Genomic DNA, 25507 nt, shown 5'->3' with positions numbered 1-25507 from the left:
ATAGAGTTTTTAATAGTATTCCTTTATTATACCTTTGATGTCTGAGTGTCTGCAGTGATGTACTTTCTGGTGTCCCTGATGTTAGTAATTTACGTCCCCTCTCTGTGTTTTCTTGTCACTCTCGCTAGGGTTTCATAAATTTTATTATTTTAAAGAGCCATCTTTTCATTTTATTGATATTCTCTATTATTTTTTCTCTTCAATTTCATGGATTTCTGTTCTTTATTTATTTTCTGCTTTTTTTGATGCATTTTGTTCTTATTTTTCTAGTTTCTAACAATGGAAACTTACATCCTTGGTTTAAGCCCTCTCTTCACTAACACAGGCATTGGAGGATACACATGCCTCTCCCAGCATTGCATTAGCACAATTCCACAAAGCACCATCACATCATACTGTCATTCTCATCCAATTAAAACTGTTTATTGATTTCTCTTGAGAGTTCCTCTTTGACCCATGGATTATTTAGAAATGTGTTAGTTTCCATGTTTTGGGGATGTATTCCTGTTAATGTTCTGTAATTGATTTCCAGTTTAATTTTATTATTATCGGAGAATGTACTGTGTGTGATTTCAGTTCTTTCGTGTTTATTAAGGTTTGTTTTATGAGCCAGGAAATGGCTGTCTACCTTTGGGTTCTGATCTGCATGCACTGGAAAAGAAAGTTCATTTTGCTGTTGGTGTTTTATAAATTAGGCCCCGCTGCTGGATGCTGGTGTTGTGTTTTATATCCTTGTTGATTTCTGGTTCGTGTGTTCCCTTGCACAGAGAGAGGACTGTTGACTTTTTCCACTATCATTGTGGATTTGTTTGTTTCTCCTTTCCGTTCTGTCAGGCTTTGCTTCATTGTTTTCCTAGAAGTAACATGTTGTTACTCCCTGGCTGCTTTCAAGATCTGCACTTTGCCTTTGGTGTTGAACATTCAATTATATTATATCTAGCCGTGGGTTTCTTTGAATTTATCCTTTTTAGGATTTACTGATCTTCAATCTGTAAGTTTTGCTTTTTGACAAATGTGAGCTTTCAGCAGCTGTTCCTCAGATATTTTTCTGCTCTGTGTTCTTTCTCTCCTCCTGGGATTCCTAGGACATGCACGTGAGACTTTCTGGCACAGGTCCTGAGTTCTTGCTCATTTGGGGTTTTATCTGTATTAAAATTTTTATTTCCTTTTCTTTTTGTTGTTCAGATTGGATGATTTCTAATCATCTGTCTTCATGTTTAATGACTCATTCCTCTGTTATCTCAGTTCTATTATTGAACCCATCCAGTGAGTTTTAACACTTTGGTTATTGTACTTTTGAGTTGTAAAATGTCAGTTGGGCTCTTTAAATCTTTCTTTTTTGAGACTTCCTATCTTTCCATTCACGTGAAGAGTGTTTAACCCTTACTTTGTGGATCCTTTTTTACAGTAGTTGCTCCAAAGTCTCTTTCTGATCATTCTAACATCTGTGTCATCTTGGTGTGGGGGCCTGACCCTTGCCTTTGCTGCTAGAAGTTGAGATATTCCTGTTTCCTTGTGCTGAGTAATTTCATCTGTATCCATGATGACATTCTGAATATTACATTGTGGAGTGTTAGGTCCTGTTTGAATGGCACAAAAGATTTTGCCAGTTTTGTTTATCAGGCGGTCGACCTGGTTGGGTTTAGGCAGCAAGTTCCCACCAGCCTCCATGAGCTACGGTTCTCATAGAAGGTCAGTTTCCAAAGCCTCTGCCTTGCTAGTCAAAGCTGCCCTCAGTGTGCACCACCCAGTGGCCAGTCTGGGACCAGGGGAATGATCATACTCTGTTCAGTTCTCAGAGTCTTAGGCATGTCAGATACATATACCTGCATGCAGCTTAGAGATAGGCCCAGGAGCTCATGAGCATGTTTCAGGTGAACCCAATGTCCCTTTCCCAACCTCCCCTCACTGTGTGACCTAGTATCTTTCAGTGCTCAGGGCTCCCTATGGGTGCTCCATTCAGAGAGCTGGGACTTTAGTTACCCTGCTGTGCAATACACTGTTCATAACAGTGCCTGGGTTCAGGACAGGAGGCAGGAGGACGAAGAGATAAAAAGTGCTTGGGATGCATCCCATCTCTTGGAACTATAGCTTTTCTGATCAGTGAGGAAGGTTCTGCACCCTGTGAAGTTCTAGGGTCTCATAGGTTACTGTGGTGGCTGCTGTCTTTCCTAAGCCATGGGGCTGTCTGAGAACTCAGAAGAGAACAGAAGAACAACAGGATTCTCCCACTCTCTTCCTCTTCTCCTGGAGCCCTGGTGCTCCCCTACCCTCTGAGCCTGGAGTCCTGATGCTCCTCCACCCTCTGAGCCTGGAGTGCTGATGCTCCCTCACCCTCTGAACCTGGAGTGTTGGTTCTCCCCCACCCTTTGAGCCTGGAGTGCTGATGCTCCCCCACCCTCTGAGCCTCGAGTGCTGGTGCTTCCCCACCCTTTGAGCCTGGAGTGCTGGTGCTCCTCCACCCTCTCTGAACCTGGTACTTGTGTCCAGGTTTCAGGACACTTTGGGTCCAGACTGGGGATGCTGGAGGAAAAGGTGGGAGGCTTTCTGTTAGTGCAATGATAGTTGGAATTATTCTCTAATCCATCTGGTGTCCAAATTCTTAATGAACAGGCTTACCTTTCTCTTGTCTTAGCCCATACTTGGCCCAGAGTGGCATCGGGAGATGCAGAGCCTCTGTGATAGGCGGCTCACGCACCCCAGCTTATCTCCTTCTCTTCAGGTTGTAGCTCCAATGTCCCTTCCTCCAGGATTCCCTCCTGATGGTTCTGGATCAGAGACCCAGGCACATGGACCGGGAACCCTGTTCTGATGCAGCCTGCAGTGTGGATCCCCCTATCCTGTTGTTGTATGTGTACATGACTTGGTCTCCCTCCCCTCCACACCATGACTTCTTTGAGGGCTGGTTTCTGTTCACTGATGTGCTCCTAATGCTTATAGCCCTGCTGGGCACACAGGATGTGCCTAATACCTGTTGAATTACTGACCACAGTGGTTTAGTGAGGTGAGTTCTGATGTTGTGAAGGTTGGATGGAACTACCCTGGGCATCTGAGGGTTTATTACTGAGAGTGGTCCTGAGGAAGGACTTGCAGTAACATGAGTCCAAGGATACTACTTGGGATATCTGGGAGCCCCTCACACTGTGTGCAAAGTGGCATGTGTGTGTTTGTAGGGATGGACTATCCCTCGCTGAAACTGGATGCTCTGTGGTGTTTGTGGGTCCACGTGGTTGACACCTGCATTTTAAGCCTATTCATAGTTTCGGGTGCCCCCACCATGGTTCCTTCTGGTCACTTCCACCTCAAGGTTTTGAGGAGTCATTTTCTGGTAGTGATTGTACTAATGAAAGACTGTTAGGCTTCCGAAGGGGCCATTCTCTGTAGTAGCTGAGCCTGTAATTGGGGCTCCGTTCCCAGTCACCATGACTGCTGCAGTGGCCTTGGAGAGGTAAGAAACAGGAGGCTCCTCTCACTTGGGTCCTGACAGGCAGCCCGCAGCATAGGGATGCTGCTGCGCACTGAGGAGGCCTTGTCCCCACCCTGAGTGGCGGCAGGGGGTTGGGGGGGGAAGCCTTCCTTTATGAGACTGATGTAATTCCTAAAACAAACTGGACTGGATGGGCATTCCAGCTTACTGGGGAGGGACAGGAGCTACTGCTGCCCTGAAGTGGTTATGCAGGACTTTTTGTTTGCAAATCAGACAAATTCTTTATTGGTCAGAATGGCTTAGGCTCTTCTGCAGTTGGAAACAAGCTTGAATTGTTCGTTGGTGGCAAAGGACCACAACTGTTGATGTCTTGCTGATGCAAAGGTGACCGTGGGTGGCTCTAGCTTCTGAGGATTGCCCCCCCTCCCCCCCGCCCCCGTGAGTCTGCTCAACATCCTGGCTGCCTTGGTCTGGAGGCGCTGGCACATCAGCATGTGTTTCCACTACCCTGAGGCTCGGCAGAGGAGCACAGAAGAGCGCACACGAATTGCTTCCTCCTACAGGGAGTCCGGCACCCCCACTCCTGTTCTGTCGCCACTGTGGATTTCATGGCCCCATTGAATCCGCGCCTTATCGGCAGTAGTGACGCCTACTGCGAGGCTTTGCCAACTGTCAGGGTAGCTTGGAGGCCTGGGTCCACATCCTGGCCTTGGTCCCTACTGCCGCTGGTCCCGGTGTCTCTGCTTCTCTAGAAAAATCCCATGACAGCTGGGGTCGGGGGCTGACTGGCATTCCTGCCACCTGTTGGGGATGAACCCCTGAAAGAAGGGTGGTGCGTTAGAAAACTGAAGAGAGGAGGGGTGTGGCTGCTAAGGAGACCTCAGACTCAGTGGGTTTTGCTCCACTAATGGGCCCACCTCCCACTGGTGGCTCTCTGGGGCCCTCCATCTTGTCAGGAGGGCCCTGAGGTCGGGGGCGGGGGGGCGTCATCCCTGTTAAAGCCTTTCAGATATAGATTCAAACTGCAGCCTGCCCCTGAGACTGTGAAGGGGGTGTTTGGAGCCAGGCCCAGACATTCACAGTGATCTGTGAGGTCACATAAGGGCTGAGACCACATGGGGCCCAGACTTGGTACTATGGCCCCTCATCCCAGACCCGCCCAGCTGTGCCTGGGGTCAGGGCTGGGGCTGACGGAGCATCTCTCAGAATCCATGCTGTCAGGCCCACGCCCAGCACCTGCTGAGCCCAGGAGGGGAGGAAGTGGTGTGCAGTCCCACCCGCCCACCAACGCCCAGCCCATGGTGTGGGTCAGACCTCAGGGCTGGGAGGGGGCAGGGGTACTGAGGGAGGTCCTGGCAGCCTCTGAGCCCCCTGCCGCCAAATTGCATTCCAGGACATGGGAGATGTTCTCTTCAACATGAGAAGTGGCAAGAAGAGGCCCAGTGGGAATAGGGGTCAGGACCTGGAGCTGTCGCTGAAATGGCAAGCCCTGGGGGACCCCCAGTACCCAGGAAAAGGTATTGAGAAGGGGCCTTTTGGGAATACTTGCTGAGCATTGAATCCATTCCAGGCCACTTCTGGTATAGCCAGTACTAGCCATGGGGCCTCAAGCAAGCTACATAGTCACTCTGAAACTGTTTTTTCATCTGTAAAATGGAACCACGTCACTGACCTCTGAAAGTTGCCAAGAAGCACAGAATAGAAGTGTGTGCTACACAGGACTGTCAGGAGCCCCTCAAACACACAGTGTGACGACCTGCTCCCCTCTGCCCTCCTCTGTGTCCTTGGGGCTGTGCAGTCTGCTCACATCGCTTTGGAACACTTGGATCACTGGAGCTTTACGAGTGCTTACATAAGTTGTAATAAGCATCTGATACCCTGAAAGAAATCCAGGCTCACTTTTGCCAGAACCAGAGGGATATAAAACCCAGCAGCTCTGAGTGTATAGTTGGTGGAAGATAGTTCTAGTTATTTCTCCAAATTCTATCTATTGAAGTGCTCGTGCCTTCCTTGGGGATGCCCATGAGCACTGGTGTAAATCACCCTTTAGCCCCGCTGTGCCCTCCCTGGCCCATAGGGAACTCTGAGAATATAGCAGCAACTGTGAAGTCTCAGGGGTATCCCCAGGGTGACTCTGTTTTCTCCCGATAGTTCCCCTTTCTTTGCATGGCTTCCTTGATGCCAGGCTGCAAGGTGGGCACGCAGGTGTGAGAACCCAATCCAGCAGAAATGTTTGTGGGGTGTTCATGTCCTGTGCATCAAACCAGGCATAGCGGAGCTTATGGAAGGGATAGTGAACCTGCCAACTAGGAGATTCCACTCTGTTTGTCAACAAGTCACATCCACAAGTGACAGAACCCATCAGAGCTATGAGAGGCTGTAGGAAAGGGACAAGCCCTGGAAATGGAGGCAGCACGACCTGAGTTAAAATCCTGGCTTTGCCCTTACTTGCTGTGTAACCTTGGGCAAATTACCTAACCTCTCTGAGTCTATTTCCTCACCTGTCTGATAGAAATAGGAATACTTATATCACATGCAAACTAAAACCACAGTGAGGTAGGTGTATGCATTTCTTACCTATCAGATTAGCTAAGATCCAGAAATCAGATAACTCACCATGTTGGTGATTAAATGTAGAAATGGATGTTTTCATACATTGCTGCTACAAGGGTGAATGGAGACCACCTCTCAAGAAAGCACTTTGTAAATACCAATTGAAGTGTAAAATACACAAATCCCTTGCTCCAGCAATTTCAGTCCTAGAAATTTATATTAAGATCATACTCATACATAGATGGAATGATTACAAAGGAACCAATTTCAGTGTTGGTAATAGCAAAAAAAAAAAAAAAAAAAAAAGGAAACATGATAAATATGTTTACCCCAAAGATACAGATGCAGTGAAATGCCAGGACACCAGCAGCCCAATGTTTTTTTTTTTTTTTAATAATGAATTTATTTTTTATTGGTGTTCAACTTGCCAACATACAGAATAACAGTGCTCATCCCGTCAAGTGCCCCCCTCAGTGCCCGTCACCCATTCACCCTCACCCCCCGCCCTCCTCCCCTTCCATCACCCCTAGTTCGTTTCCCAGAGTTAGGAGTCTTCATGTTCTGTCTCCCTTTCTGATATTTCCTACCCATTTCTTTTCCCTTCCCTTCTATTCCCTTTAACTATTATTTATATTCCCCAAATGAATGAGACCATATAATGTTTGTCCTCCGATTGACTTATTTCACTCAGCATAATACCCTCCAGTTCCATCCTTGTTGAAGCAAATGGTGGGTGCAGGTGTCCCGGCGTTTCATTGCATCTGTATCTTTGGGGTAAATCCCCAGCAGTGCAATTGCTGGGTCGTAGGGCAGGTCTATTTTTAACTCTTTGAGGACCCTCCACACAGTTTTCCAGAGTGGCTGCACCAGTTCACATTCCCACCAACAGTGCAGGAGGGTTCCCACCCCAGTGTTTCTAGCAGCAATATTCACAATAGCCAAACTGTGGAAGGAGCCTCGGTGTCCATCGAAAGATGAATGGATAAAGAAGATGTGGTCTATGCATACAATGGACTATTACTCAGCCATTAGGAACGACAAATAGCCACCATTTGCTTCAATGTGGATGGAACTGGAGGGTATTATGCTGAGTGAAGTCAGTCAGTCGGAGAAGGACAATCATTACATGGTTTCACTCATACGGGGAATATAAAAAATAGTGACAGGGAATAAAGGGGAAAGGAGAGAAAAATGAGTGAAAATATCAGAGAGGGAGACAGAACATGAGAGACTCCTAACTCTGGGAAACGAACAAGGGGTAGTGGAAGGGGAGGTGGGGGGGGATGGGGTGACTGGGTGACTGGCACTGAGATGGGATGAGCACTGGGTGATACGCTATATATTGGCAAATTGAACTCCAATAAAAAAATAAAAAATATCAATAGAAAATATATTAGGGAATAATTGATGGCTCTGTCATATGATAGAATACCATGTGGCTGCAAAGTAGGACGGAGCAGAACTTTACCTACGCCGTATGGTGATTTCCTCGGAGCAGACCGTTTGAGGGCGTCGCGCCACATCCTGCAGACACACCTGTGGTTTTGGTGGATGGTCCCCTGTGTGCCCACCGCATCCCTTCACACTCTACCTCAGGGGCTTCTCCAAAGCTGCAGCCAGGAGGGGTGCGCAGGATGGGCTCCCCAGGAGGTCTCCCTCAACTTGGGGGTGGGGGTCAGTTCTGCCACCTGTCATGTGGGGGAAAACTCAGGGAAGCCAAAAAGGTCCTCAGGAGCCCCTAGTTGGATTGAGTCCCCACTGCCCAGAGAGTCAGCTCAGTGACGGGTTCACAGGAGGAGCTCAGCTCGTGGCTGCTCTACTGAGCGGTATGACGACATGTCTGTATTTCTCATGCAGGTGTTCCACTGGTGATGATAACACAGAGCTTCCTCTGAGGATACACTGCCTCACTTGAAAGAGCAACGGGTGAAAGCAGCCAGTCACAAAGGACCACGTAGTGTATGCTCCCATTTATGTAACATGTCCAGGATAGGAAATCCAGAGACAGAGGGCAGATGAGCAGTTGTGTGGGGCTGGGGCCAGGGGGAGCACGAGTGAGAGCTCATGGGCCCGGGGGTTCCTTTTAGGGTGACAGGAGGGGATGGTTACACAACATCATGAATGTCCTGAATATCTCACATGTCCCAAATCCTACCCAACTATACACCTTAAAATTGTAAAAACAGTACATTTTACATTGATTCTACAATAATAAAAACAACGACGACAACAAAGTGGTGACTGAAGTGTTCAGAGATGTTGGGTAAATAACAGCAAGGGCCTCGGGGGTGTGATCCTGGTGGGGTGAGTGCGTGGCGGGCACTGGCTGGACCCGCAGCCCATCCCTGGTGGGTGTGCGCCCACAGTGTCTCCCATCACCGTGTGGCTGTGCCAGCCCTGCCCTGGGTTCCTAGCTGGACCCCTTTGATCTGCTTTCACGGTCTTGTTGATGTTCCCAAATGGCAGCCCTGAGTGGGGAGCCCTCTCTGTGAAGCCCGGTCTTGAAAGTTGGCCCTGCCTCAAGCCAAATGAAGGTCAAAGAAAACAAGATTTATTTCCAGAGAGAAGCCAAAACTATGTTTGCTGTAACATCAGGCATCAAATGATGATGTGGCCCCCTCACTGTGGAAAAATACTTCCATCTAGTTTCTTCTATTAATAACGGCGGTCAGCCCGTAAAAATTAATGTGTCAACTGCCTCAGAGCTGAGCTATCTCAGAGGCCTTTGATCGCACCTCGTCATGGCTGCGGGCCCTCAAAAATGTTTTCACTCCATATTTTCCCTTGATGGGTTTGCAGGAAGGTAATTAAATTATTAAAACTTTAATTGCCTTCCTGTATATAATTATCGCCTGTTAAAGGACACTTTTTATTCACAGGCTGAAAAGCCCTATTTTTTTTTTTTTTTAACTTTTTCTCTCCAGAAGTGACCTTGCCATGTGTGTTCTGAACCATTAATATGTTGTGGGATTTTTTTTTCTTTTCTGTCATTAATATTGGTCAGTTTGAAATGGTGCTTTTTGACTTTGAGGATGAAGAGGGACATTGCTGCCTTCCCTGCTTGATCCCTGGACTGTTTGTTCCTCACTTTGGCCCCGTATGGAAGGGCCAGCCACCAGCTGAGAGAGGTGATGGCAGATGGGCCATCTTTCAGGGGTTCCCCAAGCAGAGGAGCATGCTCCCTTCTTGCTGGGATTCTGTCCCCTGGGAGGTGTTTTTATATCACCTCACTCAGAGAGGGGCCTGACCTGGGAGGGTCCCACAGGAGCTGGGCAGTGGGGATTACAGCTAGGTCTGCTCTGGGGGAGTCAGAGCAGCATCATGCCAGAGAAGGTTGACCTGTGCATAAAGATCTTTGCTCATCTTGCTGGTCCTTACTCTCCAGCAAAGTGTTGTTTCTGTCTTCTAATGATTTCTGGATGTGAACCTTGTCATCATCACAATCCTTTACTAGGAGGGGTGAACAAAAGAGGATTACAGCATCAACAGGGCCCTGTGGCTCTTTCAGGAAACTTGGGCTTATCCTGGATAACACCAAGGCCCCGAGTCCGTGTGGCTCAGTGTCCACTTTGTCAGACCCCATGTTTCCTTTTTATAACAGCTGTTTTACCACACGTCCTGGGGTGTACTGGAACAGATTTCACAAAACGTAATTGGCCAGCAGACACAATTTCAGGAATGAGACTGTAGCCCTTATATAAGGGAGAAATAAAATATTATTCATAATATGTGCTTCAATAAGTAAATGCCCAGCTCGCTTATACCATGTGGTCAAATGTTTCTCTCCCCTCATGATGAATAAAATTGGATATTAAAGTTACTTTTTGGCATATTGTCAGGTCCATCTTTTCATACTTTAGATTTTGAAATAAGGACTAAATGCACTGGCTTAGAGATGCAGAGATGTCTCAGGAGGGCAACGGCCTCAGAAGGAGCTGCTCTGAGTGCTGTATGGGTGGCTCTGATGCCATGAGGGCTCACTAGCTTTCACTGTATATTGAAGAACAATTTTTCATAGAGTTTCAAGCCAAGCAAATTGTAGTATTCCCTTAGTTTACATGGTAGACACATTCTTGGAAAATTCAGAATTTGTTAAAATCACTAAAAATTGTTTTACATCTGTATGTAAAAAAGAGTCATGTTCCAGGCTCAGAAATTTAGAAGATGAAATTTTACCTCTACGAATGCCAAAAGTTGCACAGGATGTGGTGCTATTCCTGATTGAGCAAGGCCACCTTGCCCATTGTAGGATGCTAGCCATCCCTGCCCATCCCCTCTTCCCATACATGCCAGTAGCACCCCATTAGAGTTTCAGCCAAGTAGGGCCCAGCACTCACTAAGCAACAGTATTGCTCATATTGAGGATTTCCAGTGCAGTATTATGCAGTACCAGGCATTTATGTAGCAGGATTTAAGATGAAAATACTTTATTTTATCTCATGATTTTGTAGGTCAGGAGTTGGGGAGGCCTTAGCCAGCTGATTCTTCTGCCCTGTGTCACATCCATGTCACATCCATGTCACATCTGCCCTGTGTCACATCCAATCATTTGGTGATTTTCAGCTAGTGGGTGGGCTGTTCTGGGGATCCAAGGCGCCTCCACATACGTGTCTGGAGCTTTTGTGGGGTTGGCTGGAAAGCTGGTTCAGTTGGAACTGTCACCTCCAGTGGCTTTCCCAGGATGGCATTCTCAGAATGATCATATCAGCTCAGGGATTCCCAGAGTGTCCACAGAGAAAACACAGGCAGGAAAGGCTCTTATATCTAGCCTTGGGCATCCCAAATAGTCACTCTGCCACATTGTTTGCCAGCCAGTCCCTTGGACTGGCCTAGATTGAGGAGGAGGGAATCAGACTGCCTCTCAGGACACACAGGAGGGAAGACCATGTTCATCCTTGACCGTTCATGGCTCTTTCCTTTGGGCTTTTGTCCTTGGGATGTGGCTGACTTTCCTTAGTATGGCCATTCAGGAGCAGGGTCACTGCAGACTGAGGGACCAGCCAGTCCTTTGTGGCAGAGTTACAGCAGTGTTAAAAGTCACCTACAAGGGCAGCCCGGGTGGCGCAGCGGTTTAGCGTTGCCTTCAGCCCAGGGTGTGATCCTGGAGACCCAGGATTGAGTTCCACATCGGGCTCCCTGCATGGAGCCTGCTTCTCCCTCTGCCTGTGTCTCTGCCTCTCTCTCTGTGTCTCTCATGAATAAATAAATATAAAATCTTAAAAAAAAAAAAAAAGCTACCCACAAGTGTGCTTGCCAAACACTGCCCTAAGGCCTGCATTCATACTGCCATGTTACAGGCCAGTAGCACTGACCTGCTCTATCCCACAGCCTCTGTGAGCAGCTCATCTGGTACCCGGTGAAAGCCAGCCTCAGTGCCAAGTGGCAACTGCATAGGGGGTCCAGTCAGGTGGAGATAGCATTTGTGCCTGGTGCATGGCACTGTGCAGCAAGCCACGTGGGTTGTCTCTTAGGCTTCAGAACAGGGGAGGCTGCAGCAGGGACTGGAGAGGCTTGGCCCATATAGGAAGATGTGTTATTTTTAAACAGTTTTATTGAGATCAAATTCACCTGCCATACAACTTACCCTCTAAAGTAGATGATTCGGTGGTTCTTTTCAGGCAGATTCAGTGTCATGCTGCTACCACCACTGTCTCATTCCAGCATATTCTCCTCACTCCAAAATGAAACCTTATATCCATCAGCAGACCTTCGCCATTCCCCTTTCCGGGCCCCTAGCAACCAGGAATCTGCTTTCTGCCTCTAGAGTCATCTGTTTGGGACATTTCATGTGAACCCAGTCACAGAACGTGAGGTTTTTTGTGTCTGGCTTCCTTTACCAAGTATGAGAGCCTTGAGGTGCATCCACGTTGTAGCGTATGCCAGAACTTCATTCCTTTCTATGGCCACATAAGATTCCATGGTGTGGCTGTGCCATATTTGTTTGTTGTTTGTCCTTCTGACAGACTGAGATATTTTGAGGGTGTCCTGCCATGAAAATGGGTGCTGGGAATAGCTGGGTGGGGGTGAGCCGGATCCACCAAGGCAGGTGGAGAGAAAGTCTGGCCCTGGTCTTCCACGTGTCCATACCTTCCTTGGAACTGTTGAGGGAGGGCTAGAAACCAACATCCAGACCAAATCCTTATTATTTACTGCCTGGACTCTGCTTGGGAAAGCCTGTGTCTACCCACCTTCCCTACCGTTTGAAATTCAGAACCAAGTGTTTAATTTTGGAGGATGTGGGACCCGGAGGGAGGAACACAGGATTTCATTTTTTCCTATTGGTTTTCCATATGTTTGAAAGCAAGCAGAGCACTATGCAAGATGGATTTCATGCAACTTATTTTGAGAGCTAGGGGGTCCTGAGACTTCTCTCTGTCCCCTCTCTCATTTCCACACATACACACTCATGCACATGTCTCATCACACACACACACACACACACACACACACACACACACCCTGCCCGATGTCCAGACCATGCATAGTGGGATGTAACCATTCCGCTGACAATCTAGGGCAGTCTCACAAGGCTCTGAGAAGCTGTATGAGGGGTGTTGTTGGAGATAGGGCTGCAGAGCCAGAGGTTGGTTGTGTGTGGGGCTTCTGTGCCCTTAGCTCATGGCCTGGGTGACGATGGTGAAGGCCACCCACACACCACCAAGTCCGTCACTCATGGCTCTGCTGTCGTCTCCAGTCCCAGTGAGCAGTGTGACGTGTCCTGCCTCACCAGTGCCCTTGGATGGGCCCCTGGCCTCACACAAGGCTCCTTTTCCCGGGAAGATGATTTGTACCTCAGGCCTGGGGCTTCAGTTCACGCTGTGAGCATGTGGGGTGGAAAAACATTTCACAATGGGAAATGGGCCGGACTCGGCCAGGAGAGAGGAAGTGTCCTCCACAGGCCCATTTGGTCTTGGGGTATGATTTCAAAGGTCCCTGTTTTGAAATTATGAGACCACCAAAAAAGCATACTGAGGCCAAAAATGACTGTAAAAGGTAATAATTGTTAATAACTTGGCGTCCACCAAGTCATTTGAGCAGCCTGGTTTTGGCAAACATAAAGGACAACATTGTAAGCAAATAGGAAGGCAACAGCCTGCCCATAAAACCGTTAACCACACCATAACTAAATATTAAATGTGAGTTTTTAATTCAATTTATAGTTTAAATAAGGATTTTTGCACCGATTTTGAGGGGCAAGGGGATGCTTATGGTGCAGATAGAATGCTCTCAGCATGCCACTGCTTTTGTAATTATGACAGTGGCCTTGACTGGATGATCCTGGAGGGTTAACACTAGGCATCTGCTGTGCGCCTCAGGACATTTTAGCAAGGGCCTTGTGGTCCGAGACTGGGGTGCCCGCGCCTCCTGGGCTGGTCACCATTGCAGGTCCAGTGGCAGAGTGGTCCTGGCTGCCCTGCCATCAGCTCCTTGGGGCCAGCTGCGTGGCCTCCGGGTCAGCCTGTCCATCCTAGGTGGGCCTGCCAGGTGCCAACCAAAACCGGGCTTTCTCTTTACATGGGTTTTTGCCTTGACCCTTGAGCTTCCCCAGCAGACCCCACACGGTTTACTAGGGCAGGTTTCAACCAGTTATGGAAAGAAAGGTTTCTCACTGAAGGTGTTGGCAACACACACGTGTTGGTTTTCTTGGGGGCCTCAGAGGGGTGGCCTGCCAGCTTACACGGTCTTTGCACCTTTTGTGGTCCAACCGGCGGAGGTGAGGGTTGTCAGGTGTGCTGAACTTTCAAGAAAACTAAGCCCCTTCTTTTTCTCCCATGAAAGCTACACATTTATAGTAGAAAATCTGGACAATTCAGAACATTATCTGTAAGAAAATAAAAATCACATGGGACCCCACCACCCCTTAGGGCTAAGTTCTTTTAACATTTTGGTTTATTTGTTTGCATTCTTTTTCAGGCACAGGTCCCCTGCTTTACAGCCTAGTCAACTGCATGGATGGCCTGCTGTCCGCACACTAGGGACTGTGCAGATTGCGTCCGTCACACCAGCTTCTGAGCAGTGAGAATGCCCTTGTGGAGCAGAGGTTTTTTTTTTTTTTTAAGTTTTTTTTTTTTTTAATTTTTATTTATTTATGATAGTCACAGAGAGAGAGAGAGAGAGGCAGAGACATAGGCAGAGGGAGAAGCAGGCTCCATGCACTGGGAGCCTGACGTGGGATTCGATCCCGGGTCTCCAGGATCGCGCCCTGGGCCAAAGGCAGGCGCTAAACCACTGCGCCACCCAGGGATCCCCTGGAGCAGAGTTTTTAAGGCCCTGCTCCCTGGAGCTCCGGGTAGCTGCTCAGGGTGGCACAGGAAGCGTGCAGTGAGGTCGAGTGTGACCCCAGGTCACCTGGTCCTGAAATTCATGCAGTCATCGATACTGCTGAGTCCCTGGCACCCTGGCTTATTTACACTGATCTAGTTCTTAGTTATGCAGGTACCATTGAATTTGTCCCCACCACATCAGGGGCATAAGTGAGGGTACCTGAGTGGAAGCTCCAAGCCGGGCCTCTGTGGGAAGGGGTGGCCTTTGACAGCTGGATAGCTGGGGCGCTTATTTTGGAGGAGGCTGTCTTCCAAATCCTCGGGGTTAGGGAGACTGACCCTGCCCTTCTACTCCTCCAGGGCGACCTCATCCCCGCCTGCTGGCTGGCCCTACTGCTGCCCTGGGGAGCATAAGAAATCCTCCCTCCCCAGGGCTCTGGGACCTGTGCAGACCCCTCTGGCCTGAGACCCTATGTGCAGGTATTATTTTGCTAACAGTCCCTATCTGTCCTTTACGCACAGACTTCCCTCCATCCTTTAGGTACTGTGCTCAGAGTTGTGTTTGTGTTTTGGGATATATTAGTGAGGATTGAATCAAAGAAGTCTTTCTGATTAGCTCTCAGATCACTAGAAAATCAGTTCCCCAAAGCTAGAAAACCTGGATTTGAATCTTGGCTCTGTCATTCAATAGCTGTGTGATCTTGAGCAAGTCACTCAACCTCTCTGAGCTTCTACTTCCTTAGGTGTGAAATGAGGATGAAAACGGTATTCTACCTCAAAGGTTGTTGTAGAGACATAGAATAGCTGTCATAATTAAGTAGTAGTAACTCATTAAACAATCATATGAATGATCTATCAGTGTGCACATCCCTAACAATTAAAATGATTCACAGTTTGCTTTACTCTCTTGGTTGTCTTGGTCTTGGTTTTATGTGTTTTTTCCCTCAGCATAGACTCAAAATAAATTTTCAGTACAGAAGGATATACCAAGTTTCCTTTTTTGAATAGATAATTCAAAATAAAGAGATTTCCTAGCTCTAGCTGTGATGTCTCCACCAGACCCTTAGCTCACCCCACCCTCCATGCTGCCTGCAGCTGAGCACCAACCCCCCCCAGCCTGTTCTGCAGCCTTTCCCAGGTCTTGCATGTTCATAACTTATCTCCCAGGGCTTTGTGAAAGCAGAAACCAGTGTTTTCCAACCAGTGACTTTCTGAAATCCGTGACCCTCTGTCTGGAGTTGGGAATTTGCTTTCTCATTTCTGTGCATGATATTCATTAGGAAGGTTCCATGTGCAAAATTCCACGAGTGGGGAGTGAGGAGAGGGTAAGGTGCCCTCTGCACGGCTGGCCGTGCACTCTCACTGCTGGGCTTAGGGCCAGGTACTTACTGATCTGACCACTGTTGGGCACATTCATGGGGTCCTGGAGGGCTGGCTCCCACCTCCATACCCAGCGGTCAGCTCTGAGCCTTCCACCCTTTGGCTTCCTGCCTTTCCACCTGAGTGACACGCTTTTCCATGACAGCACTTTTGGTGACATGTAAGGACTTGAATCATTTGCTAAGTCACTCTGGTGTCTTCCTTTCTACTCCCAGATAGACCTGGCATTCCAACTCCAAAATCAGTCTCAGATCTATCTCTGTGTCTCCATCTGCACTGCCACCACACTGGTCCTTGCCACTGGCAGTTCTGACCTGGACGGTGTCAAGTCCTGTCCTCACATCCAGTCAGCCAGAGAAGGCAGGTGAGGGGTTTATGACCCCAGAACAACCTCAGTCAGAATCCTTCCTGTGGCGTCCTCTTGCCCTTATGAGAAGGTCAAATCCCGCTAGCCTCCCAGTGTCATCTCCTGTGCCCCTGCCTTGCCTCTCTGGTGCTCTGTTCCACCTGGGTCCCTTCACACACCTGTCCCTTCTGCTCCTGGCTCCTCTCATGATGGACTTGGTTCATCTTTATGCTGTGACTTCAAGGACATCTTTTGTGATCATCCTGTCCAGGCACATTCTCCCATCTTTGTGTTTTCCTCTGCTGCTACCTCTTGCTCAGTTTCTAATTGGCACCTATTAGGCTTTGTGCTGTAACTTATTTATCAACTACCTGGCTCCCATCAGACTGTGAACCCTACAAAGATGGGAACTTCCATCTCTTGTCCACTGGAGCACCTTCAACAGCTAGCACATGACTCAGTAAATTCTTGGTGAATGAATGAATGAATGAATGAATGAATGAAAAATGAGAAGGAAGAACGAGAGGGAGGAGAGGAGGGAGGGAGGGAGGAAGAAAACATTTCATGGGGGTTGCTCTCCTCTTTTGGGCTGATCTTTGGATTGGATTTTTATTGTCCAGATAAGAGAAAAAGTTCTCACTTGTTTTGGGTGTCCTCATTAGCACACATCTTGGCTCTGACCTCTAACCTGTAGTGGGTTACCTGGACCTGCTGTAGGACTCGGCTGAGCAGACTCCATGGACGCTGGGTGGTACATCTGGGAAGGGTTTCGGGCATAGCACCCCTGCAGCTTATGACACCAGTGGTCTGGGGATCGTGCATAGGCCCACCATAGGGTTTTTGCTCATACTGTGCCTCCTTCCTAGAAAGCTCTCCAGACTTCTGCTCTCCCAGTGCCGGTTCCTCCCCTGCCAGGCTCAGCTGAAGCCCACCACTCCAGAACACTGCCTGGATTTTCAACTCCTAGAGCCCTCCCTGCTCGCCTCTTGCTCACCTGTGTGGTCCCACCCCTTCCTGTCCTTGAGATGCCAGTGGAGAAGTGTCTTTCTTCAGAGTGAGCACCAGCCTTTGGACAAGACTTCATTTCTCACAGCAGTCCCACTCTGGGGTGTCTGCCCAAGAGACATGAAAACATATGCCACAGAGATCATGACCTAAGCCCAAACTGAGAGCTGGATGCTCAACCAGCTGAGCTACGCAGGCTCATACCCCAAATTTATCTTACTGTTTTAGAAATCATTTTTTTTCTTACTTTAGTCTATTTCTACCTCTACTCCTTCCCTGGACTTTGCTGGGCATTGTTTGGACAGTAAGAGTATGGTTTTTGCTAATGAGATATTCTTGAAGTGTTTTCTCAAGGCTGCCAAGGAGGTTAAACATAACCCTGTAAGTCCAAGATCCCCCCAGGAAAGCACTGTGAGTGTCATGAAAGGGGTTGGGCCTTTATGGTGGGTGCTGGTGCAGAGCTGCCTCTGGTGAGGGGGTCCTGCCCATAGTCTCCCACCAGGTGAGGGCAGGACAGCCTGGACAGGGAGATGCTTCCTCCAGAAAGGTGCCTGTGGGCTGCTCCCATGATGGGGAGCAGAGCATATGTGCAATCTGAGTCAAGAGTCACCTGCTGAAGAAGGTCTGGGACTTCCTTTAGAAGCAGGTGAAAATGTAAATAGAGTGGAGTTCCATTACCAGACTCTTTCAGATCTCTGTTCTACCATTTAGAAACTTAGAGAAATCCCTATGCCTTGGTTTCCCCTTCTTTCTAACAGCGCTACACAGTTGCTGCCCCCCCCCCCCCGCCCTGCCCGAGTGTTATGAGTCAAACCCTCCTGGTGCTCTCTGGGCATTGGGGCTGTGACGACATCCCCGCATAGAGGTCCTTGAGGAATCAGAGAGCAGTGACTGAGCACAGATCGTGTCTCCCTGGAACAGAGGTCAGTAGGATGCCACTAGGTTCCCACAAGTACACTGCTGCCCTGGTGTCTGGGGATGGCTGGCCTTAGAGACCAACGCCCTTCTAATGGGCATTAGCTTATTTTTATATCAAATTAATGTGTTGAAGTGGGCAAACGCTCCCACAGTTCAACCATGCAGCTGGAATGGGTCGGTGGGAAGCTTCACTCCTGTCGGTGCCCAACAGCCAAGCCCTCCAGTACCCGACGCATCATGCAGGCCGCAGGCTTTCTGAAATAGCTTCATCGAGGTAGATCCTACATGTCACACCATTTAGGCATTTCTGTTGTACGATTCAGGGATTTTTAGTAACTTTACATTGTCTGAAATCAAATTTAGACCACTCTCACCCCTGAGAGCAACCCCTCATGCCTGTTTACATACAGTTAATGCTCCTGCCCCTGACAGCCTCTAATCCCTTTCTCTCTCCTGATCTGCCTTTCTGGACGTTTCATAGAAAAGGAATACTATAGTATGTGGTCTTTGGTGTCGCTTCCTACAAGACTTTAGGGGTTCATCACGTGACTGGATAACGTGCCACAGTGTGGAGGGACCACTTTTACATATCCACTCATCTGCTCATGGACTGTGTGTGGCTTGTTCCAGGCAAACAGTCATATATCTTCTCTTTCTTATACAAAATACAGCATTATTTTGTATTTACTTGTGATCATATGTGACTACACACGTGTGTGCATGTATGTGCATACACATGTATATCTACAGGTGCAAGAACACCTTGCTTGTTTCCCTTCATATACACGTGACTGTTCTTTAAATCGTTGTTCAACATTGATTTTGTGCCAAGTGTCCCATTGGCGAACCATCCTGTGTCTCGATTCCTGGGGAGGCCACGCAGCATCTGTCCCACTCATTGGTTGTGGGTGCCATTCTGGGCAGTCCTATCTTGATGTCACACCCCAAACAGGTGGTAAGTCCTGGAGGGCAGAGCCAGAACCCTATCTGGGACATGGAAGCAGCTCAAGGGGCTTGTCTATTTTGGATTGAGGAAGTGCCCCCTGCCCCCATGCATGTCCCAGAAGCTTTCCCTGGCACTGGTTCTTGGCTTCTTTGGCAGGTGAAGGGGATGGGGGTTGTGTTCCAGTTAGCAGCCCCCACCCTGCTCTGAGCCTCCCAGCCTGGCTGTGCTGCAAACTTTCAAGATTCCTTAAGAACAGACTCGTGGGCGGTCAGACCTCCATGCACATGGCTTCGAGGTGCTGTGGGTTTCCACTGGTTTAAGTTTGGGATTGGACCTAGAAGTGCTGGAAACTCTCCCTGGGGAACAGAGCAGAAACAGCCCATTGGCCCAGTGTTTCTTAGGGGGTCATCACCCTGATTGGGCCTAGGGCTGTGACAGTAGCTCTGTTTGTGAGCACTGACTGTGTGTTGGGTGCTACCGTAAGCTCTGTGTGTGAGCAGATCTGGTTCACCTATCCAGGGACCCATGAGGAGGATGTTGGGGTGAACCTCTTGTGCAAGGAGACTAACTGGATATGAGGCAGTGCCCTGAGCCCACCTCCCACTTGCCTACTACACTTCCTCCAGAGAGGGGTTTCCTGTGCCCTGGGCTTCTGCTTCCCCAAAATACTGATAGGAATAAAGATGAGAACAGAATGCAGTGCGCTCACGCAGGTGGCCGCCTGGTGCTGAGGGCTTTGTGCAGACGCCACAGGGCTGCATGCTCCCACTTCACAGGGCACACAAGCAAGGTGGGGCCGGGAGGAGAGGTGGAGGTGGAATTTGCACCGGCCAGAGATCAGCAGTGCCCTGTGAGCACTGGGCAGCGGGGTTGCAGCCCCCTGGAAAACTCCCCTGGAGAGCTCCGGTTCCTGTGGGGGGCTCTGGTCAGTGAAGGGGCAGCTCCTGCCCCCTGCCCTCCGGCCTCTGTCCTGGCCCAGGGTCCGACGCGGCAGTCTGTTTTCCAGACAGGAAACATGAATCAAAATAACATGACATACTGCACCGTAATTAGCGCTGTAGCGTGAGGCTGGGCAGCCTTAATGAGGAGCAGGCCTCTGCAGCCCGACCTGCCAGCCAGGCCTGTCCCTCCCCTCCTCCCCCTGCGCCCAGGGCCCAGCCACTCCTCAGGCGCAGAGAGCTGGGGCAGATAGGGAATGGAGGGAAGGCCGGGGGAGGGAGGAGGGGAGCACTTTGTGCTCCATGGTCTTGCTGTGTTTTGACACAGCTTGAATCCCTTGGATCCCTTGTTCTGGACTTGGTGAGGATCTTGCACTCTTCAGAGCCAGTCTGCAGGTTTTCCACGAAATGTAAAAGGGGGACTGCTGTGTAAAAGGGGGGCTGAGCCCTGCAGCCCCCTTAGCTCAGGGGGCTTGCCAAGACCCCGCATCCCCTTGCCTGCCCCTCCATCCCTGTCCTGGGTATCCTTGAGCCTCTGTGCCCACCTTTACCCAGCCTGTGTCCCCGTGGACCCCTCTCACCTCTGGCTCTGTGTCTCCTCCCTCCTCCCTAGGATCCTTCCTGGGAAGGACGAAACTGATGGCCTGGCTGGCTGGCTGGCTGGCTGCCTGGGCGTCCTCCTTGGAGCCACACCCCTCACCCTCTCCCCAGCCTCTCCCCTGCCCCTCCCTCCTGGAGACCCCCCAGAAGCTCCCCTCCTGGAGGTGCCCTCACCCTCCACCATCCCCCCTTGCTGGCTGACCTCTGCTTCCCTGGTGGTCTTCCCCGTGGTCAGCTGGGTGAAAGGTCACGGCTGTTGGAGGAGGGCCCGGGGTCTTTGAGGGCGTCTCACTGGGTGTTCCCCACGTGAGGGTCTTGGCCCCCTAGGGACCAGGGGCCACACAGCCGTGGGGGTGGGATCTGTGGGCAGCCCCTCCCTTCACTCTCCATGTCCTTCTGACACATCATTTGTGCTCCTTGTGGGAACGAGGTGCTTTCCTCTCCTCTCAGAGGGACCACGGAGTATTAGATGCTGAGCAGTGGGAGAGTCGCTGGCCTGATTTCATCCATGCTCTCCTCACATGGTAACAAAGAGCACGGCTCCTGGTGACCAGACCTGGGCCGGATTACCTCGCACCATGAGGCCTTAATGTCTGTCAAAACAGCAGCAGTGTTGGGTTGCTGAAACCCCCGCCCCAGCTCGGTGATTGGTCACCATGTTGTGTTTGCCGGGCTCGGGGCTGGCTGTGATCATGCACACTGCTCATGGGATTGTCAGAACAGCCCCCAGCATGAATGAGGTGGCACTTTCAGAAATGAGAAATGAGACTCAAAGACGTTGAGTGACTTGACCAGACTCAGCCATTGTGAGTTTGTGTATTCGTTTATGGTCTCACCCAGCATTTCACCAGTGGTGGTATGTACCAGGCACTGTGCCAGACACCATGGACACCATGGTGAGTGGGTGGCTGTGCTCTACCCTCCAGCATTCTCAGTCCATCAAGAGACAGATGCACCATATCATCATACATGACTATGAGCCCATCTGACCTGGACTGGGGGGCAAGCCAGGACTTCCTCCAGCTCTTGGCCATTGTGATGACATTTGTTGAATGAAGAGAGGTTAGGAAAAAAGAGAGGGAAGCGGCCCAGGCAGAGGGAATAGCATGTGCAAAGGCCCTGGGGTGAGACAGAGCTTTCTGTGCTCGTGGGAATGAGATAAGCTCTCGAGGTCAGAGTTAGCAGTGAAACATGGGAGGTCAAGGCTGGGGGTGTAGTTGGCTGAGGGGCTTGAGGCCACTAGGAAAAGATAGTCTTTCTAGGCCCTGTGGTGCACAGCAGTACCAGGACAATCTCCATGTATCACTATTAAAATGTTCTGATCAGTGGTGGATGCTACGTATCCCTCGTCCCGAATCCCCTGGGATCCTCAGCTCCCTTGCAGTTCTAGCAGGGCAGTTCCCCACAGCTGGGGGCTGGCTTCACTTCCCTGAGTGTAGTCTGGAAGGGGGTGGGCAGATACCTGCTCCCCAACTCCCTCCAAGGGGTGGTTCTATGCATGGGATGGTGTCATCTGCAGGTAGAGGCAATTCTTCTTCTTCCTCTACACTTTAGGTGCCTCCTACTCCTTCCTGTTGGCTCTCAGGCTAGGATTCCAGTACGATGTTGGATAGTGGTAGTGAAAACGGGCATCTGTCTTGTTCTTGACCTTAGAGGATGACTTTCAGTCTCTCCCTACTGAGTTTCACGTGAGCTGCGCATTTTTCACAAACATCGTTTATCACGTTGGAGAAGTTCCCTTCTGCCTTCTGTTCCGAGTTTCTGAGTGGTTTTTGTTTTGTTTTTAAATCATGAAAGGGTGTTGGTTTTGTCAAATGCCCTTCTGTGTCAGTTGAGATGACCGTCACTGCCCTGCCCTCTTCTGCTACTGTGGTGATTATGTGGACGGAGTTTGATGTGTTGAACTGTCCCGGCGTCCCTGGGATAAACCCTACGTGCTCATGGTGTTACAGGTTTTAATAACGCCGTTGGATTCTGGTATTCTGTTGAGGACGTCTGCATCCCTGTTCCTTGGGGATGCTGGACTGCAGCTTTCTCACGGTGGTGCTGGGCTGACTCTGGGGCGTGGCCCCCATGGTCACTCAGAGGCCCCCGTCTCCAGTGCACCCATAGTGGCTTGTGTCCTTTCTCAGCCTCACTGTCTCATCCCCTCACGTGTGGGTGCTGGGGTCCAGGTCGCCTCCCTGGTACATTACTTCCTCTCATGTCCGCACATTTGATCGGCTTTGGGAGGAACAAAAACTCGGAGCAGTGAGGCGGCTGTGTACCCATTTCAAGCATAAAACCTAATTCTCAAAGATGATATTCATAAAAGCAAGATAAAAAACTCACTTAAAAAAATGAAATTTCCTTTCCCTGAAAGTTTTATACTTTCAGTATTTAAACACCCCCCCCACTTTGAATTTTATTCTTTTCTTAGCATAAATAGAAAATGTAAAGCAAATATGCTTTTTTTCCTAAGTAGATGCCTCCAACACCCTCTGGATGGTCCCCTGTGGGCTGCACAGATGTTATAGCATTCTGTGTGTGCCATGGTGGCCACAAGAGGATGGGCAGTCTTGTGTTGGTGGGTTAGGGGCAGGGCATGGCAGAAGGTGCCCCACATCCGGGTGGAAGGGACTGCAGGGGACCCTGCCCTCATCTTCTGTTTGAAGCTAGCTGGGTGGCAAGGAGCCCAGGGCTGGTCCCCAGGGCTGCCCTGAGTGCACCCACAGAGGAGTCAGCCACAGCCCGTTCTCTGCTCATCCACCAGACAAATCAGGAGCCCTCCCTTCCCCTTTTACTGAGACCCCACTGCCCACTCAAGGGAGCTGATGGTTGAGCCCTTTCTCTTCCTTCTGGTTGGCTCCTGAGAAAGGCAGTGAGCAAGAAAGAATGCTGCCATTCCTTATCTGTTATCTGGAGCTGCCTCTGCCTCACATAGATGGGCATGGAGGCTCATGGGGGGGGGGGGGGCTGTCCTCCACTTCCATATGCAATCCCTGCATTTTGTACTGACTAAGAGCCTGAATCTGAGAGCCAGCCAGGCCTGGATTTGAATTCTGCTACCTAACTTGCTCGGGCAAGTCATTTAGTGGCTCTGAAATCCAATTTCCCCTTCTGAAAATGGGTGTAATTAGCTGCTTGGGGAGGGAGAGAAGACATGTTGGCACACTGCCTAACACCTGGGAAGCACACAGTTTTGTGAACTAATTTATTGATCCAACACACATTTGTTGGCCACCGGTTCTGTGTCTGGGACTACTCTAGGTACCCAGGGTACACTTGTGAACAGCGGGGGCAATTCAATCATGAGAGGCAGAGAGGGAATGAGCATGTCACGCATGTAATGTCAGGTGGCATCTGCTGTGGGGAACATTCATGCAGTGCCAGGGAGAGGGTAGTGGGGTGCAGTACAGCTGTTCTTGTACTTGGATCAGGGAAGACCTCTGGAATATTATGGTGTCTCACCCAGAAGATATGAGAGATTGGGTGGGCCTGACATCTTGGGGAAGGGAATCTGGGCAGAGGGGAGTGACTGCAGAGGCCTGGAGGCTGGAGGGGCAGGCAGGAGTGCCGCTAGGCCATTATGTAACACACACCAGGCAGGGGGAGTCATGGAGGGCAGGGGGAGGCACGCCAGGCAGGGGGAGGCATGGGCCTCCCTTTGGTGCTTGGATGTGTCCTCAGTGAGATGTGCCACTGGAGGGTGCTGAGCAGGGAGTGATAGAGGATCCTTTACAACATGAAGGATCCCTCTGGATGTTGGGCCCAGAGGAGGGGCCCTCTGGGCTGCTGCCGTGGCCCAGATGACAGGTGGGTCAGAGGTCCTGGGTAGAGGAGGAGGCAACGCAGGATCTGTTCTGATTGGCAGAGGGGCCAGGTATGAGTGGTGGGGGAGAAGAGGCTTAATGCAGGTTACCTCATGCCTCTTGGGGGCTGGTGGCCCGGAAGGTCAGCAGATGTCCCTGTGATGACTAGTACCTGATTCTCCCACATGCCAGGGACTCAGCCCTTTGTTGAGAAACTGCACTGGACCAAGTGGTAGCAAACCAGAGTTCATACCCGGTGGGGGGCTCATGGCCCTCCCCTCCTGGGTTAGAGGGTGTCCCTTCCAAAGGGAAGTCCTCATTGGTCCTGTGGGGGTAATGGGCCAGTCTGTCTAATTCAGCCCTCCCTGGGGCGGTCTAATTGCCCATTTAACCTTTGTGGGCGCTTAATTAAGGATGTTTAGTCTGGCATGCTGCGCTCGGCTCATTAGGGTCAAGCTCCTACCTTCCCTCCAGCCCGTCAGAGGCCCAGACAGACCGGCTGTCCGAGGCGTCCCCTGAGAGGAAGGGGAAATGGAAGGTTTCGCTCAAGTGCTGCCCAGCCCGTGGTGGGTGTGGGCTGACCAGAGTGCACTCGTGGGTGGGGCTGGGGAGGACGGCTGCCCCCAGACCAGGGGCACTGTGGCTGGGGTGGGGCAGAGCTGAGGCAGGCTTGGATGGTTTACTTAGATAAGGTCTGGCAGTAGTGCCCCCCCCCCCCCCCCCCATTCACGTTGGAGGCCATCAGATCCAGGGGTTTGGTCACCGCTCTTCTGGCAAATTCAAGGATGAGAATCGGCACAGCCAGGGCAGTCCCAGAGACCACCTTGTACAGGGATTGGCAAACACTTCCGTAAGGGGCCAGGTTGTTAGTGTTTTAGGTTCTGCTGGCCTTGGTTATGACCACTCTGACTGCCACTGTGGTGTGAAAGCAGACGCAGATAACATGCAAATGAACAGGCGTGGCTGTGCTTGCTTCATTAGCGCTTTATTTACCCAGAGAGAGTAGGCCCCATTTGGCTGATCCCAGACCCAGTAGATCTTTCTACAGGAGGAATCCAAATACCTCTCCTTCCACCACTCATTGTAACTCACAAGTTGCAGCACTCAGGAGCCCCCTGCCCCAGCAAACTTCATCTTTCTCAAGTGTCATATGTGCTATAGCGTTTATCTATTACTTAACCTTTAACTGACATACTGTTTTTATTAGATTCCTACTATTTCTTTATTGTGTCACTGATAAAGTTTTGTGCTCTTAACTACCTTTTCTCATAAGCCCTATGGTTGTCCTGCAGTTTTGCACAATTCAGTGGTTTTGAGGAATGCACATGCCATGTTGTAG

The 25507-nt window shown here is 50.0% G+C and overlaps 1 long non-coding RNA gene across 2 annotated transcripts in view; it reads left to right on the top strand.

Annotated features, from left to right (window-relative positions):
* The window catches only part of LOC144310308 (uncharacterized), a 146634-nt gene that overhangs the window by 52939 nt on the left and 68188 nt on the right, over positions 1-25507 (top strand). For both annotated transcript variants that reach the window (XR_013376029.1, XR_013376028.1), the window contains exons 5-6: positions 4821-4944; positions 7838-7939. This is a non-coding gene — a long non-coding RNA (uncharacterized LOC144310308). The remainder of the gene's footprint in view (positions 1-4820; positions 4945-7837; positions 7940-25507) is intronic.

Source organism: Canis aureus, chromosome 3 (assembly GCF_053574225.1).
Source record: "Canis aureus isolate CA01 chromosome 3, VMU_Caureus_v.1.0, whole genome shotgun sequence".
Taxonomy (NCBI): domain Eukaryota; kingdom Metazoa; phylum Chordata; class Mammalia; order Carnivora; family Canidae; genus Canis; species Canis aureus.
The sequence above is the reverse complement of the archived record's forward strand: the minus strand, read 5'-3'. Positions and strand labels throughout refer to the sequence as shown.